The sequence below is a fragment of the Pundamilia nyererei genome, unplaced genomic scaffold, assembly GCF_000239375.1.
Source record: "Pundamilia nyererei isolate P.nyererei 1_Seehausen unplaced genomic scaffold, PunNye1.0 scaffold00064, whole genome shotgun sequence".
In the NCBI taxonomy this organism is placed as follows: domain Eukaryota; kingdom Metazoa; phylum Chordata; class Actinopteri; order Cichliformes; family Cichlidae; genus Pundamilia; species Pundamilia nyererei.
Genome location: NW_005187465.1, coordinates 1,946,916 through 1,963,369, shown reverse-complemented (window position 1 = coordinate 1,963,369; position 16,454 = coordinate 1,946,916). Strand labels below are relative to the sequence as shown.

General features: G+C 38.4%; 1 long non-coding RNA gene across 1 annotated transcript in view; it reads right to left on the bottom strand.

The window, feature by feature from the left end:
* Window positions 1-3,873: 3,873 nt before the first annotated feature.
* LOC102195021 (uncharacterized) overlaps window positions 3,874-16,454 on the bottom strand; it is a 30,703-nt gene continuing 18,122 nt past the window's right edge. Inside the window, exon 3 of the long non-coding RNA XR_311793.1 lies at window positions 3,874-4,081. This is a non-coding gene — a long non-coding RNA (uncharacterized LOC102195021). The remainder of the gene's footprint in view (window positions 4,082-16,454) is intronic.

The window sequence follows — 16,454 nt, the reverse complement described above, 5'->3', positions numbered from 1 at the left end:
AAAGGGATTTGAGAGGCAATATTAGAGAGATTTCAGACTGGTATTAATGTGATTTCCATCAGACTGTTGTTCTGAACTTACCATTTATATAAGAATAGATGGTACACTGTCAAAAGTTCACACTATACTATTTTATATCCGTCAAACTTTTGCAGATTCAGTTAAAGAAATGTTAGCAATATGTCTTTATGGAACAGGCTAACAAAGTACCTAAAAAAAGTTAATGCAATACTGCTCGAGTTAAATGCCTTTTTGTAGTGCTTGAAGCATTCATAGGTCAGTTTTAAGTTACTTAACAAACAATGTTCTTCTGAAAATGATCAGGTAATGAGCTGGGCTAAAAATTTGGGATATGTGATAAAGCAACCAATGTCCAAAAAAACCCAACAAACACTGAAAGATCTGGAACTATCTCTCAAGACCACTTTAAAACTTTTGCATAATACTGTAAAATTAAAAAAGTCTTCAACAGGGGTTTGCATTTGTGTTACGATTTTTTTTTCCTCACCGAAAGTCTGGAAAACATAACTTCATGAATCTGAATATATGGTTCTTGATCTATAGACACGTCAATGAATCATTTCACTTTTTCAAAGACGTGTGAGTGTTGAGGCAAAAACGTTTGCAGTTACTTCACTTTTATCATGAGTGTTTCATTAGTTGCGACCACAACTTGATATAATCACCTATGAAAATATCCCACAAAGCTGGAATCAGTGACAGAGAAACCCGATGAGAAAAGCGTGCTTTCCAAGTAGCTTAGCTTAGCACAATAATGCGCCACTTTTACACTTTCATGAGTTTAACAAAGAAGAATTATAAAAGTCAGAGGAACTGCTCGCGTGATTTTCTGACATTTTCATTGGTGTAAACTGTCAATAACCACACATAGTAAGAGTGACATTATTGCTAATTGCTCAACAATATGAGTAAATACTCATATTGTCCATAACTGTGCTCTAGTTACTCAGCAAAACTTCACCGAAGGTACTTTTCAACAACAACAGTTTCTGAATCAAACTAGGTAAGACCCAGACTGTCCGCTGAAAGCAGATAAACCCAGGTGACATCAACTCTCCATTCCCAACAGGACAAAAAAGCTGTTTTTCATTAACAAGCTAAAATGTTACATGGGGTACAGCTATCTGGATTACTGTTTCCACAACAAACCAAATAAAAAAAAACCCCAAAAATACAACAAAAAAAATAGATGGCTGTCCTAGCACTGATACCTTACCTCCAGTATCTTCTTTAATTTCTGCTTTCAGTAACAACCCAGCCCTTTTCCCCCCTTTTCAGACAGTCTCTCTCTCTCTCTCGCTAGCTTGGAAGGGAAGCCTGAGAAAGATAATGTGGTTTTTCTGCTTTGATGGCTGTTTTTCTGCCATCAAAGACATGGTGGGCTCCAGTAGGGTGGGGCTGGGCTGGATTGCTGACTCCTTTACAATCTGAGTAAACCTCCAGAAAGGCTGTTGTTGAAGCGTTGGGCCAGTCAGTCCATGACAACAGCACGCTGATGGCTGAGTAACACAACAGCTTTTCTCCTGGGAGATAGCAGTGGAAATGTTGAGCGATGCGAGTCTACACATACTGGAATAAGTTAACAGCAATATGGAACATGGATGTCGTCATTGCTCTCCTTTGTCTCTACACGTCAGCTTGGTTTTTTTAATATAATTTTTTCTTAGTCTATGTGATGGTGTTAAAGGAATCAGGACTTACATATTAAATGGGGGGGGGGGGAGCTAACTGTACTAATCATACTACAACATAAAGATGTGTGCTCACTGTAAATTAATTAAAACATGTTCTTCAGGTATTTATGGAACCGGGTCATCCAACTGACAAACACTAGTAAGTACCTGTTTGTGGTCTAATGAAGACTTTTATAGGGCTGCATATCAGGGTCATTGTAGTTTGCCATTGTAGTTTAAAAGAATTCCTGTAGAGCCCTGAAGGATGGAGCAAAAACCTGAGAAAAACACATAGCTTAAAATGAGAAATTTACAAAGAAAAAATAAATCTCCTATCACTCATTTGCTATCTGAGAAGTCATACATTTGTGAGAAAGGAATGAAAGATTAAGTTAACATGGACATGCTGAAAACTGTTCCTTCAAAGGGCACTTCAGGCTGTCTCCCAAAGCAAGCAATAAAAAAAAAAAAAGATCCGTGTGAAACAATGGTTTTCTTTTTATTACCACTGGTAAAAACCTAGTCTATAACCTGTCATTTAAGAAGACACATTTAAAGGCCTAATAAAAGGACATAGCCATCCCAACAACAGACTGTTCTCTCTGTTGAGGTCAGGAAAGCGATTCCGCTCCCTGAAGACCAACACAGAGAGACTGAGGAGGAGCTTCTTCCCGCAGGCGATACGGTCTCTCAATCACACCACCACATAGTACTGACCCACACATATAGTTCTTACACACACACTGGACATTCTGGACATTGTTTTCACTTCATCACTTTAAGCATATTTGCACTGCACAAGACACTAAATAATGTGGATTGCACAACACTGGTCATTATATTCTTCATTTCCAGTTAATACTTGTACAGCTGCTGTTATTGTGTATATATATATTTATATTTCTTCATACATTCTTATATAGTTCTATACTGTGTATTGTGTATTTTGTTGTACAGTTATTTTATTTTTAACTTTAATTTTTATATTTTATTTTATTCCTTCCTAGTTAAATTTACCCTTTTTAATTTTCATATTTATTTCCTATCTTGTTCATAGCCTTTTCGTTTTTTTTCTTTAGGTCACGAGCAGTTGTCTAAGCATTTCACTGCATATCGTACTGTGTATGACTGTGTACGTGACAAATAAAATTTGAATTTGATTTAGTACATTTAAGCAATATGTCTGTGATACTTAGAGCCTTAATTTTTAAGTTTTTCATTTTCTATTTAGTGGTGATTCGAACAAAATTCTATCGCGGATAAAAAAAATGTAAGTTATGTACAGGCGGTGCATGATGAAAGTGAGACGTGAAACAAACACATAGGCAGGGGTACGATGATATATACAAAAATGTTTTTTTTAAACGTATAGGTTAATGATGTGTCACAATGTTCTTGCAGTTTCCTTCAGATCAGCCTACCCGTTGAGGAGAGGGCACACATATATATATGCCTAGACTACAAATACAGTACACTGATCATCTAGTCAGTGTCAAACCTAAAAGTAAAGGTTGCAGCAACTTTGACAAGTCTTGATGCATGTGCAATCATCCAGATAAAGAAATCCCAAAAATTTGATTCTCTTCATCTGAACATAGCGTTTTAAGTCTCTGAGACTTCTTCAGCACTTCTATGAGTGATGAAATGTTTCTCCCACTGAAAATGCTACATCCAGATGAACTGAATCAACTTTTTGAGATTTGATTGACAAGGGTGTGGTCACTCGTAGGCCCAACATACAGCTATCTGCTGGGCCTTACCTCTACTGGAGTCTCTTGACTGTAGAGGTGACAGTGAAGTGAGTGAAATTGTAGTGTTTTGTTTATATGTTATATAGCACGATTTCGCATGTATCTCTGTGTATTGTTGCCATACTGTCTATGGAACCGAGCAATAGCAACATGGCAATGGACAAATTCAGAAAGACTGGCTTGAAAACAGGAATTCAAAAGGCAACAGGTGAGGATACTGTTGCTACCTTTTATATTCTTTCAGTGATGAAAATACACAGAGGCTTTTTTGTTTTTAAATAATTTACAGCCTTACTTTGGAAATGAAGGAGTTTTTCTCTCAGAATATACAGTGGTCCCAATATACCATCATACCATTTCAATGATGGATTACGCTGAAAGGGTTCACATGAAGTATTTTAAACAAAGCTGACCTTTTTGATGTGCTCGCAGAGTCGTCGTGGGGCATTAATCAGCATATGCAGTCAGGCAGCTCTGCCTTATGAAGTAAACGAGCAGAGCAGTCTGAGTAACGCACTGCAGGGTGCTGTGGTTTTATGAGTCCTCTGCTAGTTCGTATGTAAAACACTTCATCCCCTGCTTTGAAGTGCAGGCTCTCTGGTCATCTTGTCTGTGGTGTCTTCCAGGAATCAGCACCTTAAAGCACGCACACGCACACACACACACACACACACACACACACACACACTTAGTGTCTTAGTGATTTGCAGATGATTGCTTCCTGATTTTATTCACATTTTCTACAACGTCCTACCATTTTTATGCAGTTGTATCAGCTTTTGTTTCAGGTTTTATTCATTAGACAAATTGCTTATGAAATAATACTGATGATAAACTTTATACTGTAAAAGTTTTTAAACGTTCAGCTCTCATTAGCAGCAAGCAATCGGTGTTATTATTGCCAGTTTGCCATGATGTTAAGCATGTAAACTTACGTTAGGATGGTTTAATCGCTCATTACAATTTGATCTAAATGCTTAGATTCTCCAGACAGTAAAACAACTTGAATGCAGTTTCCATTGTTGTAAACAATAATCATATATGCATGTGTTTTTAAAGCAGTAGGCAGGCAATTTCTATCCAGTTTAAAGGATAGAAATTGCCTCCAAAGCAGGTCTCCAGGATGTACTGGATGTCCTGGAGACGTGCTGGCAACCGCTGGCATCTAAGAAATGTTGCATAATTTGCAACTAGTTGGAGAATGGTTGCTGGAATCATTATCTTGAAATTGGTTGCAAAGAGGTATACAGTGCTATACCGAAAACCTCCTTGCAACTGCTTCGGTTGCTCAATCGTAAATTGTTGTAATCCCTGGCAGTTTGCATAGAAGACACCGACTCGACTGCTAACTGTGTGAGATTGTGAAAAGTAGGGCACAAACCAAAAACACAGACTCTTAAAAGTTGCTATCGTTAAGGGAAAAACTTTTATTTTGAAGGCAAACATTCTCTGTTTCCAGTTTGTGATGCACTTTTTCAAGTTCCGCTGCAAATGGCGAGTGTTGAATGTTCACGAGTACATCTCTCACTCATTATCTACAACCAGTTAAACCTCTCAGGTCATCAGGCGCAGATCTTTTAAATGTTCCCAGAAATAGATCTAAGTGTTGTGAGTGTGCTTTCAGTTATTGCGGTCCTGTTCTTTGAAACAGCAACAACTGCTAACCAGTGCTGTTCACTGCCATAAAGCAGTAAGGTAACCTACGCAGGTTGTTATGTTTTTATCATCTGTGGTAAGCACACTGAGTTTACATGTAATGAAATGTGCTATATAAATTTAATTGCAGTTGATGTAGCACCCTAATTATTGCTGATTTCACCGAGTGATAGCGAGCAACCACTCGCCAGTCGGATGGGAAATACATGTTGTTCTCTAATGACTGGGGACCTCCTTTCTCTGGGCCTGTGTGACTGAGGCTTTGTCTAGAGACATTAGAAATGAGACCCAAGCTGGAGCTCCTATACTTTCATTGAATAACATACACATGTTGCATTTATTCAGAAAAGGCATGTCCATCCATGAGAACAGAACAGTCTGACAACCTGCCTGTCTGACACACTTACCACCAGGTGCTTCCAATCAGTTCCTCTCAGACTGAAATATCCTTACATGGTTCTCTGCAGAGCTTAAAGGCTGCCATCAAACTCATTATTTTCTGCCAGAATAGCAAAGTAAAATGGATTTTTCATCAGCAGTATTCAGAATTTATAGGTCCTGGCTTATTTGTTTAATTGGCAAATCAAACTTTATCCTAGAGCCTACTCAGATAAATATTTTTTCTCAGTGCCTGCCTCACAGTCTGAGCTGAAAGAGGAAAAAATAATGAAACACTACCCGACCGCAGACTTTATAAGATTGGCATTAGAAATTTGGTTTACTTCTCTCATAAACAAATGAAAACAAATCCTTTCTAAGACAAAACCATCACGTTTATGTGACGGAGATTTTTAGATGCTTGCTCCTTAAAAGCCCATCTGTCGAACAGGTTTCGAAGTGGCAGATTACAGCTAATAAACAGTTTAATCACTTGTAATAACTGTAAGTGCTTGAAATAAAAAAAAGTAGATTAGGGAATGATTCAGTGACTCAAACGATGGCTAAACAAAACATTCTCATCACATGGACATAAATATCTCTGTAATTTTCCACAGATTGAAAAACCTCAACATCGAGATTTGTTTTTGTGGTTGTTTTTTTTAAATATACCGATTTGATGTGAGTACACATAGCGCTCTAAATACATACGCTTCAATCACAATGAGTCCTAAAAAATGTGAAACTCCAAATGGCTTTTTTCTCAGTCGACTGCGTGATTGCACTGATACGTCTACAAAACAAGTGCTGAATTAGAAAGCCAGTGCACACTGTGGCCCAGCTGCCAAACGTGCTGCACCTCAGAAACATGACGGGGCATTTTGCTTCAGCTTTATGTCAGGGCTAAGCGGAGCCCCTGAAGCACTTCAACTTGGCCTGACACACCAGTGCTATAATGTAAGAGCCAATAAGCTCCAACAGTTTATGATTTTACATAAAATACTTTAAAGATCTGTTGTTAGCCAAGACAGCCAGAGGAAAGCCACATGTCAAACTGAAGATGATGAACTCCTGCCGCAAACTAATAACAAACAGGTCACAGCTGCCGCCTTTGTTTATTCTTTACCTCACTGTGGCAATAATAGTTACAGCGGATTATGTGAATGTGATTCTGACTTCACACACAGCAGTAAACTTCTTAAGTGTACACCAGAGATTGCAGATGTGGCCCAAAGGACGACATCATCGGCAAATAACACAGAGGCAAACAGATGTTTCCATTAGCCTCGTGTGAGAACTCTGCAGGGAAATGAATCGCACACAAAAATGTTTTTAAATTGGAGTTTTTGTGTCAGTGGTGGTACTTTCATGAGGAGATGAGCAGTACCCAAAATGAATCATTACAAAGTGATGTTTCTAAAATTCCTCTGTGAAGTGACCTGTTCCCTTTTTGTGGGGCAGTTTCATTCAGAATGACTTTCAACCCACTGTGATTCTCTGTGATAGAAACATGGAGAGAAAGGCTTAACGTGAAGCGTGAGAGTGAGCAAACTGAGGGGAAAACCAACTCCGATATATTACACGAAACATGAAATCCTCCAATAAAATCATGTCAAGCTTCCAGGTACAAGAACAGAACATACTGCACCCATACAAGGAATCCCAAGGGTGGCTGATTAGGTCAGAGTAAAGTGCAGTTGTGCAGAAATAATCTTATACAATCATGTAAAAAGTAAAAAAAGAAAGTAGATCCTCTTTTAATTAATTAATGGTTGCCATATCAAAACATAATAAACGATCATCTTGTCCTTAGCTGAAATACAACAAGACGTGACATATTACAGCATGTTTTATAGCGTCGTTATTTATTTAAAACTGGGTCATGCAATAGTAAAATTATCCCAAGCAAAGCAGAAAATCTGCAACAGAAGGTGTTGCAATGACTCAAAGTCCAGAACGCAACTGACTGAAACGCTGTGGTGGGACCTCAGGAGTGGACTGAAGCAACGCTGTGAAGAAGAGTGGGCCAAAATTCCTCCACAATGATGTGAAACACTAATAAAGTCATACAGAAAACTATTGCTTCAAGTTATTGCTGCTAAAGGTGGTTCTACAAGTTATTGGATCACAGGCTGTTATTAGTTTTGCACACAATGCTTCTTCATTTTGGTTTAATTTGGGTTATATAGATAATGACGTGTGTTCTTATTTGAATTTTATATATACGCATCACCCCTGACACTGTGATACCTCTGACACACCACTAAAGGTGAGAAAACACATCTCAAAGCCGATCACACTGTTTCACACCACTTGGAGGAAAAATGTTGACCCATGGGTCACGCAACATTTTTTTGATATATTGAGCAAATTTTGCATCTGTTTTTAGTTGTGGAAGCTTTGGTTCCAACACATTACGTATGTAAATAATAGGGGTGCAACGATACACAAAATTCACGGTTCGGTTCGATACTTTGGTGTCACGGTTCGATATTTTTTCGATACAAAAAAATGTTCATGCCTTTTTAATTTGTCATTTATTAAAATTTTAAATATATATATTTTAACTCAAAAGTACAGTTTTTAAATTTAACCCTAACCCTTGTGCGTGTTTTTTATTTTGACAGCTTTGGAAAAGAGAGTTTATTACAGAGAAATGTCTCTTTCCAAAATAAAAGCTATACTATCCGCTTCTTCTGGGCTATATTCTCAGCAGCATAAGGAGAATCATGTGCTAACGGCTGTCTAAATGACTCGGCTAAAGTTAGTAGCATGCTTGTTGTTTTTGTCTTTGCACTAGGATGATGTCGGCGTAAATGTGCAGTCATATTCGTTGTGTTCCCAGTGCTTTCAGGTTAATCTCGTTGAAATGACCTTAACGCTACAACACGGCAAATCTCCGTTAACGAGCTACCGCCGATCGCCCCGTGCATGGGGCTAGACGGCCAACACGAGCTAACTGCGCTAACACACTAGTTCCCACCCATGTAATTGAGCATTGTGTGGCACATCCAACATACTGTTTTACTTTAGTCCATGACTCGCTTACCTTCAGGGTCATACGTCACATGAAAACCAAAATAATTCCAAACACCACATCTGAATGAGGGTGGGGGAGGTGCCCTGCGCTCTTCCTTCTGACGATGCTGTCTGTGTTGAGCGCTCAGTGCTCGACAGTGCAGCCTAGGCGGAGTAGTCGAACGCAGATTCACTGAGCGCTCAACACAGACAGCATCGTCAGAAGGAAAGTTGATAAAATAAATTACAAATGTTGTATTGTTCGATACATGTGCATACCGAACCGAAAGCACTGTATCGAACGGTTCAATATCGATACGAATATCGTTGCACCCCTAGTAAATAAGTATTCTAACGTTTTACCTTTTGAAGTGGCATAATGCTTGCAGGTGTACAAAAATGGTAAGCTTTTATATTGTCCACTAAATCCAGTTAATAAAGTTAATGTTATCATAATCTGATTGTGACTTTTTTTGTAAAGTAGTGGGTTTCTAAATGTGTAACAAATGAAAACAAATCTAATTGAAATAATTCGATTGAAATGAGTGAAATCATCAGCCCCCATATTGGTTTATTAAGCAAGACTTGCAGTAATTGCCTTGATTAACAAAGTAGTTGTTCAAACAACAAGATTTAATTGTGTTTTCCTAAAGTTTTTAACTTGTGTAGAATGAATTAAAACAAATTTCACTCTACATACTTAAATAAATCACTTGGACCAGAGATGTACACTTCGACTGCCTCTCTCCACAGCAGGAAAAAAGCACTTGTTTAACTTAAGGAAAGCAGTAAAATGGAAGAAATCCTTTAAAATAAAACAGAAAACTAACTAGAAAAAGAAGCACACTGAAAAACACCCAGGGAGTCAGGGAAGTATTTAAACGCTATGAAAGGGATCAACAGATATCTGCATATAATTATAGATAAATCCGCTGGAAAAGGACACAATTTATGGTTTACGGTCCATTTATAATCTGTTTATACTCCAGCGTCTGATGAACAATCATGTCTGAGCAGGCTTTAGTTTGTGTACGGGCAAAACACTGCAGTGGAAAACTACAAGCTCTAAGCTATCAGCCCACAACAATTTTAAAGGTTTTTATTAGCTTTTTTAAATGTATCTACATTCGTAACAATGAGTGGGAGATGTAAGAGGAAGTCTTAAACAGGATATCCATTATCTGGGATGTGGACATCCTGTATACAAGGGTGTGATAGTCATTGATTTAAAATTGATGGACTTTTATAGGCATTTCCTTACAGACAATAATGGTGAGGGGGGGTTCTTTTGTCCTTTGTAATTCTCTCCCAATGCCATTTATGTTGTTTAGACACTGAAAACTGAGTTAGAGTAGGATTGGGAGCCACTATTTTGGCCTACACCCTGATCCTAAGGAGGATGTCCATTGAGGATTCTAGTATTATGCTCACACCTTCCATCCTCTTTATCTTTTTTACCCTCATCTTTTGTTAGGCCTCCCATTTCCTGCTCTTGTAATTTCTGGGCTCAGTAACCTCCACAACACCCTTGACGCCAATAATGAAATAACTCTCCTCTCATCTTTGGCTATCTCGTCACAAATACGAAACCTTAAAAGTTAGATCCTCTTAGCATCACATAAATATGAGAGCTCAAGCACTGTTTACTCTTCTTTCATGAACTAAAACACGGCTAACTTTGCAATGTAGAGGATTTGAAGTAAGGAGCGCTTTGTTTTTTCTGTCTCATATTATCCCCACATAAAGTTCTGTCAACACCTGTGAGAGTATTCACTTTCCTCCCGCAGCTGAGTCCGGCTGCTCGCTCTCTTTTTCTCACAGGACGTGTAGGAGGAAAAGGATGTGGGTCATGCAGGCATGTATGTTTTCCATTGCTCAAGTTATACCTGTAAATGAATGAACTGCAGCCAAAAAGACATGAGCTGTATTCATTCCCAGTTTGATGGCTGTTAAGAGGAATTCTAAACTGTGTCATGAAGTGACCTAGATGTTGATGTGAAGTAGTGGCAGTGCTGGTTTCTGAGCATGTAGGGCCTTGCAGATGACTTGCAGGGTTTTGCTTCTTGCTGACTGTAAGAGATCAGTAAGTGCCTGAGTTTGGCAATAGATTTTACACACTCAACACAGTTACCACGGTAATTCAGGAAATGGCCTGCAGGGTGGTGGCTGTCTTTGGGATTAAAACTGGCAGCAGTACTACTGTGCAGGGTTTGGGCTTTTTCCTGGTGCTCTACACTTACGTATTACTGTTAGATGTCAGAGTGCAGCTTTGTTGTTTGTTTGGAAACATACTCGGGATTTAAGCATTTATCACTTCTCACTGTGGCAAGATTCACATAAAACATACAGTTGTGGTGAGAAATTTCTATGCACCCATCATGAATGTCATGGTAATTTGGGGCTTTGTATGATTTATTTTTAACTGGATCTTTTTTCCAGGGTGGAATGATTCTACGTCTACATCTTTTATGACTTTAAAGAACAAGAATTGGATGCATAGGTTTGAATTTATTTTGGATTTTCTCTAATCCACACAATGTAAGAAGTATATATACAGTGCATGCTCAAATATATTGGGTTACAATATCTTGTAACTTGACAAGGCCAAGGCATTGTTAGGTCCTCTTGTTAGTAATTGACTACAGCTGGTAGTTTCTTTATGCCATCGTGAAAAGGACTTCTTGACAGCACCCAATGGATTGACCAGTACTCGGAACAAGAGGAGCGTACATTGAACTCATTGAAGATCTAAGAAGAAGAACTGAGAAGAAGCTCTGTTGGAGCCATTTCTAAACAACTGCAGATTGTTAAAACCTGTGATCAGTTCAAACAAGAGTACAGAAGAAGACGTTTTTCTGATGTGTCACCACTTTGCCAAGGTCTAGAGGAAGACCCTAACGGTCATTGTCAGATGTGAGGAAAATGTTTAGGATGTTCAGGAACAACCCAGGAACCACCAAGGCTACAACTGGAAACTGCGGGAACAGCATTGTCACTGTCCACAGTGAAGTGAATTTTATTCATGGACTGAAACCGTGCCGACCAAGAAAGAAACTGCTGCTCAAAAAAAGGAAACGGTCAAGCTTGCCTATAATCTGCAGCTGCTCGCATGGACAAGCTGAATGTTTTCCGGAGAAACGTTTTATGGTGAGAAGACATCCAAATTGAGCTATTTGGACAGAATGACAGGAGGTATGTTTGGAGAAGTAAAGGTGAGGCTTTAAAACCTCAGAGCACTGTACCAGCTGTCAAACGTGGTGACGGCAACATCTTGCATCTACTTTATTGCAACAAAGTGGATGGAATAATGACAAATAAAGACTAACTGCAAGGTCTTCAACTTCCCTTCAAATTAACAGACACCTGAACAATCAACACACTTCAAAACTGGGTTTGGCATGGATAATGGAAGCTAACATTAAGCTGACTGAATGGCCTTCCCGAAGCCCTGTCCTCAACCCTACTGAACAACTGTGTACTACACTTAAAAGTGGAGTCTGTGCCAGGAAAGCAACGAATTTAAATGAACCCTACCAATATTGCAAAGAAAAGCAGTCAAATATTCACCCACAACTATACCAGAAAGTTCTTGATAACTACCAAAAGTGTCCTGGTCAAGGTGCAATTTGCTAATGGACATATAAACAAATATAACTGAGTATATGTATATATTTGAGCCTGCATTTATGCTTTTGACCCTATGTAGATTAGATAAAATCAAAAAACATGTAAAAATCCTTACAGCCTTGTAGCCTTCATTTCTACCTTGTGAACTGCTGTGAAGTGCTTTTTGGGCTGATTTTTGCTTTGTCTTTGTTCTTTAACCCTAAAAGAAAGCCTTACACTATTTTAATAGAATAATAATCATGCCCTGTAAAAACAGGGCAACACATAGTGTACAACATGAACATAACGTTAGTTCAGGTTTAACATTTCTCAGCTTTTAAGTTAAGTCCCTTGTTAAATAACACGTCATAAAGCATAAGAGCATAACAGCATATAACACACAATCTGTGTTACAGATATCAGTTCATTTGAATATAAAATTACTGTAACAAAAACATTTATAACCAAAACTTTAATTTATTCGTAGAATCACGCTGTATAATTTGTCCTTTTCTTTTGTCTTTTTTGTCTTTAACTAACTCGAAGATTAGTCACAAGAAGCATAGCCTGTTTTTGTATTTCTCTGTATGTTCCAGTGACCAAAAAAAGACTCTTTTTAAGAGTAAAGAATCCTGCTTAGCATATCCATCATTAATTTAAAAAAACAAACAAACAGGGCTAACAGTCAGCAACAAGTCTGCACATCAACACAGAGCTGTAAATTTCCACTGGCTTCTTCAGGTCACCCACAGAGCATCACCTGAAGGGTTTCCTGTCAAATAATAAGTAAATAGTAAACCCGACTCAGACATGTGTGGGGCTGCCCTTTACAGAGCAAGAAGCAGCACACAGGCCGGTGGGTCAGCGCCTGCAGAACATGCTGAAGATTGCATAGATGCACGTTTCTCAGGTCGACCTCTTATATCATCATGTAGAATATTTTGCATGTCTGTCAGGGTTTACAACAACAAGTGAAGTTCAGAGCAGCACTCGTGCATCTGTCTAAAGTTCTGAAATAACCTGCTAGTTTCATGATTTATTCAGGAAGAAGTCCCCTGTGAAAACATGGTTATTTGCCAATAAAGACATGCTAATGCCTGTGTTCTGTCTGTATTGTATCATAACCTTCATTCTGCTGTTGATTTTATTTGATTTACACACTATTATCCAGATCAGCGTGAGGAGCTTGTTTGTTAGTGTGAATATGAATACATTCATTTGTCAGGTTTTGGAATATAAGTCATCAGCAACCATATCAGGCATTTGTTTTACTCGCTCGCTGCTATAAACCTTTACAAGTCCCATGGCTCTTGCGCATGCAGCTCTTTGATCAGTTTCCTCATGATTTTGTGTTTAACATGCTATTGCTGCTAAGGGCACGGTCCTCGTGCATTTGCATTATGTCCAGAAAAAAGATCTGTGCTTCATTTGCTAGATTAATTGCATGCTTTTTACTCTACTTAATGTACTTTGTAGCTCGGTTTCATCATTACAGCAACATTTTGATGCTTTCAAGTACAGCCTTTTCTTGCTAGCCAACTTCTAGATTTTATTCATGTGACATGCCTGAACTAATGTTTTTCATTTCGCTCTGATGGCGCACATGAAATACAAATTGCAGGCTGTGCTGAGCTGACAGGCGCCATGGTTTGGCAAGCCAGAGCTTTACAACACTGGCAGCTTTCAAGCCTTTTGGCTCTAATTAAAGCCACACTCTCCCCTCAGGACGGACATTTATGTCAAAGCTTCTTTGGACTTTTGAAATCACTGACGGCTTAATATCTTTATATGCTTTAAATGAAAAGGTTATAGGTTTACAGTAGCATGAATAATTGGTCTGGAATAAATCAAAAGCATTGACAGGAAAACAATACATGTTTGCACACTGTCTTTTCATATTTACAGGCTACGGCTGGTATATGACTAAGCGTTGCCACACTGCATCACACAGGGTTATTGCGCAAATATGTGGTGACCTAAGACACTTAGGTGATAGTGTCTGTTTGTTTACACCTCTACATCGCTTCCTCTTTAAACAATCCCCCATTCCTCTTAATTTAATCTGAGCAAATAACATCAGGTGTTTCCACTTACAGCATGCCGGTGGTCGCTATTCCTCGGCAAGCTTCTCAGTTTGTCACAGAGGTGAATGGAATTTCACTCCTTAGAGTTGCAGAGTTTTATCTCTTTCCTATCCACACATCAACACATAATTAAGATAAAAATAATCTCTCTCCCTTAAAGGCCTATTACCCAATTTTTCAAAAACAAGAGCCCTAAATTGTTCCTCTGCTTCGCCAAAGCGCTCCACGAGACAAAGTGTTCTTATCTGTGTTCCACGTTGTTTTGAAACAGCATCTTGATACCAGATCGTATTTCTCAGAATTGGAAAAGAACACATTCTCCTTTAAAGGATCTAATAAAAAATGCATGTTTCAAACAACAAGGTTGCTTCTTCTGTCTTTGCGGTACTGAGTTTTTCAGCAGACACAAACCATGATGAACTGGACAAATAATCAAATACTGCTAAGCATGTCCATCACGTTAACCTTCAGCTTGTGATGCAAAGCGGGAAGTAGCCCTGTGTCTCTAATCCCCTACTTTTTGTTGTCTGTCACACATGTATTGCTGTTGATTATTATTCCTAATCCCTTGTGTCAGAAGTATGCAGAGGAGAGCGAAGATTCATGGTCCTGTCAGGAGTGCTGCTGCCAAATCTAATCCTCTATAAATATGAGGGATACGTGATTCATTGCATTGTGTTTATGAGCCAAGATGAAGAATCTTGTGTTTTTGTACAAACGTTCTATAAAAACAAAAACAAAAAATGTCTTGCCAAAACTCTACAGAAGCAGACACGACTTGTCTTTTTATCAGTTTTTCAAAGCGTAGAATGAGATGAGTTAAATGACTAACATTAATCGTGATATGTGCAGTTTTATTGACACCTAGAGCACATGAAGTCAGCTTTATGGCCTCATGACTTAATATTCCAGAGAAAATTTAAACTGAAAAAAACCCCGAGTCCCTCAGAAGTGAGACGAAGACCTCGAGAAGGTCTTTGGGAAGTCTTGGCAGGGATCATGTGATGTGAATTAACTCCAGGCTTATTCTGAAAAGTAACCTCAGATATTTCTGTGCTTTTTGTCCAAGCATATTTTTATTTCCACAGCTTAAGGACGTTTTATTGTTCCAGAGCTCAGGGGTAGTTTTAGTGCTCTCTATTGGCTCAGATGTGCTTTCCATGATGCTAGTAATCAGACTTCTCTGTGTCAGGTTTCATTAGCCTGATTGGGGCAGTACATCTCTTTTGGACCACATCTTCAGCTATTTATATATATAAAAAAAATATTAATAAATAAAAACAACTTTTTATAAGGAAACTTTTACAGCAGTGTTTGTATCTGTGAGTATCTGGAGCATACCATAAAGAGCCCAAATAGTTCCAGCACCAAATGCTGCTCCTTACAGATGTTGTTGAGCCAAGCAGCACTCATGTCCATCAGTTTTATCTTCGTTTGTATGCCTACAAAAGTTTCAGCTTCACTATCTCTACTGTAACTTGGCTATTTCATGCATCGTGGAGCCACTGACCTCGAGGCATGCAGTCTGTTGTTTGTCTCTGTGTGAATATTTACCCTAAAACCAGCTGTTTTTGACACAAAGACTTCCAATCTGTAAATCCTCCCACTTCTTTGGTACCACGGGGTCATACGGAAACCGCATCTACCAAGAAATATATATATACAAATTTACCATAATTGTTATTGTGATTTAATTACAAAGCCAGTTTTCTGTAAACATAACCATAAAAGTATCCCCAGACAAAATCACAACATAGTTTAGATGCAGAGCGAAACTCTCTTGTGTTTTGTATTCACAGATGTGGTAAATAAGCAGGAAGTAAATGTGGTTAACTAAGAGATTAAAATGCCAAAAAATATTGCTTTTATACCATACTCGTTACAACAATAAGAGACTAACAGGTTTTTTTTCTCATTTTATTATTAATTCTTTAACTTCTTGTTAAATCATAAAACTGTGATTAACCACAGTTTTTGGAAAGCTGAGTTTAGTTTCACTAAACACACTCAGGCCTGATTACTGTCAGACCTGTTACATCAAGAAATCACTTAGATAAAAACCTGTTTGTCAAGGTGAAACAGGCTAAAAGATCACAAAAAGCAACATCGTACCACAATCTAAAGAAACACCAAGCTACATCAAAGTCATTGACGTCTTTCTGGAAATATGTCTGTGAAGGTTCTCAGTCATCCAGGTCATCGTAGTCAAAGGAGCTTGCAAAGAAAAGCGTCTGGACTTCTTTAAGTTGCTTGAAGACGTTTCACCT